The sequence below is a fragment of the Otolemur garnettii genome, unplaced genomic scaffold, assembly GCF_000181295.1.
Source record: "Otolemur garnettii isolate 467f Iridium unplaced genomic scaffold, OtoGar3 scaffold00025, whole genome shotgun sequence".
Taxonomy (NCBI): domain Eukaryota; kingdom Metazoa; phylum Chordata; class Mammalia; order Primates; family Galagidae; genus Otolemur; species Otolemur garnettii.
The window spans coordinates 16,975,111-16,977,607 of record NW_003852420.1 but is presented as its reverse complement, the minus strand read 5'-3'; the positions used below and the strand labels follow the sequence as shown (position 1 = coordinate 16,977,607).

General features: G+C 39.3%; 1 protein-coding gene across 2 annotated transcripts in view; it reads left to right on the top strand.

Moving 5' to 3' along the window:
- TRPC4AP (transient receptor potential cation channel subfamily C member 4 associated protein) overlaps positions 1-2,497 on the top strand; it is a 75,185-nt gene that overhangs the window by 18,525 nt on the left and 54,163 nt on the right. The window lies entirely within an intron of this gene.

Genomic DNA, 2,497 nt, shown 5'->3' with positions numbered 1-2,497 from the left:
TTTTTTTTTTTTTTTTTTTAAGAGACGAGGTCTCTTTTTGGCTCAGACTGGTCTCGAACCTGTGAGCTCAGGCAAGCCACCTGCCTTGGCCTCCCAGAGTGCTAGAATTACAGGCATGAGCCATCACGCCCAGGCCTTGTGTGTTCTTCTAAAGATGTTCTGTGGGAATATGTGTGTGTAAATATCCCCTACTACCTTAGGTTATTTTCTTCCCACATAGAGTGGCATACCATATATACAGGTGTACTATATACCCTCTTATAACTTGCTTTTTGCATGTAACTCAAGCTTGGGAATATCATTTCACTACATGTAAATTTGCCTCGTCATTTTATATACCTAAATATACTTAAATAGTATTTCCTATGTAATTATACTATTATATGTTTACCCAAGCCCCAGTGGATGGGCATTTAGAGTTATTCTACACCTTTTCTCTTACAAAATTGCAATAAAGATCTTGGATATCTTTTTTATACTTGTGAGTATATATCTTTGGAACAAAAGCATATGTGCTTTTGATTGATTAAAAAATAATGTAGTTTACATACCTAAGAGGTTTTGTCAATTTACATTCCAAATAACAAAGTATAAGAGTATCTATTTATTCACATTGTCACCAACATATTGTCTGTATGTATACTTTTATGGACTTTGTTATTGAAGTATAACCTTTATCCAGAAGAGTACACCAGTAATTGTCATAAAAGTCAATTCACTTTTCTCATACCACCCAAATCTAGAAATAGAACATTACCAGCCCCTAAAAGCCGCCTTCACCAAAGAGTATATTTTAAGTATTTACTAAGCAGATGTAAGAAAAATGGTATTTCTTGACAGTCTCATTTTGTCACCCTCAGTAGAGTGCCGTGACATCACAGTGTACAGCAACCTCAAACTCCTAGGCTTAAGCAATTCTATTGCCTCAGCTTCTCACATGGCTGGGACTATAGGCACCTGCCACAATGCCTGGCTATTTTTAGAGACGGGCTCTTGTTCTTACTCAGGCTGATCTCGAACTTGTGAACTCAGGCAATCCACCCACCTCAGCTTCCCAAATGCTGGGATTACAGGTGTGAGCCACCTTGCCTGGCAAAAATGGTATTTCTTCATAGTTTTTTTTTTTGTTTTTTTTTTTTGAGACAGAGTCTCATTTTGTCACTCTCAGTAGAGTGCTATGGTGTCATAGCTCACAGCAGCCTCCAACCCTTGGGCTCAAGTGATTCTCTTGCATCAGCCTGCTAAGTAGCTGGGACTACAGGCTCCCGCCACAACGCCCAGCTATTTATTTATTTATTTATTTTTTGTAGTTTGGCTAGGGCCTAACTCGAACCTGCTACCTCCAGTATATGGGGCCAGCGCTCTACTCATTGAGCCACAGGTGCCGCCCTATGCCCAGCTATTTTCTAAAGATGAAGTCTTGCTCTGACTCAGGCTGATCTCGAACTCATGAGCTCAGGCAATCTACCCACCTTGGCTTCCCAGAATGTTAGGATTACAGGCATGAGCCACCTCACCTGTCTTCTTCATAGTTTTTTTTTTTTTAATCAACTTTATTGGGATGTGGTTCACACACCATAAAATTCACCCATCTAAAATGAATAGTTCAGTGGTTATTCACGGATAAGTGCAACTGTCATCATAGTCAATTTTAGAACATTTTTATCATTCCCCAAAAGAAACTCCGTATGTTTTAGATATCACTCCCCTACTTCTCTAGCCTCCCCATCCCCCTACCCTCTACTCTAGCAACCACTAATTTACTTTTTGTCTCTATAGATTTCCTTGTTGTGGACATTTCATGTAAATGGAATTATATAATACGTGGGCTTTTTGTGACTGAATTCTTTCACTTAGCATAATCCTTTCAAGGTTCATCTGTGTTACACTATACCAGTACTCCTTTTTATGGCCAAATGATGTTCCATTGTGTGGATATACTACATTTTCTATATCCATTTGTTGGTGGACAGTTGAGTTGTTTCTTCCTTTGACTATTATGAATGACACTGTTCTTGTACAAGTTCTTTATGGATATAGTGTAAGTTTTTATTTCTTTTGAACATATACCTGGGAGTACAGTTGCTGCATCATATGGTAACTCAAGGTTTGTTTGAGGAACTACCAGCGTATTTTCCAAAGAGGTTCCATCATTTATATTCCTACTAGCAGTGTATGAGAGTTCTGATTTCTCTGTCCTTGCTGACATTTGTTATCTGTTATTTTGATTATAGCCATTCTAGGAAATATGAAGTGATCCCTCAATGTGGTTTTGATTTGCATTTCCCTGACGGCTAATACTATTGAGCATCTTTTCATGAGTTTATCATTTGTATATATTCCTTGAAAAAATATCCTTTTTTTTGAGACAGAGCCTCAAGCTGTCCCCCTGGGTAGAGTGCTCTGGCATCACAGCTCACAGCAACCTCCAACTCCTGGGCTCAAGCGAGTCTCTTGCCTCTGCCTCCCAGGTAGCTGGGACCACAGGCACCCCCCT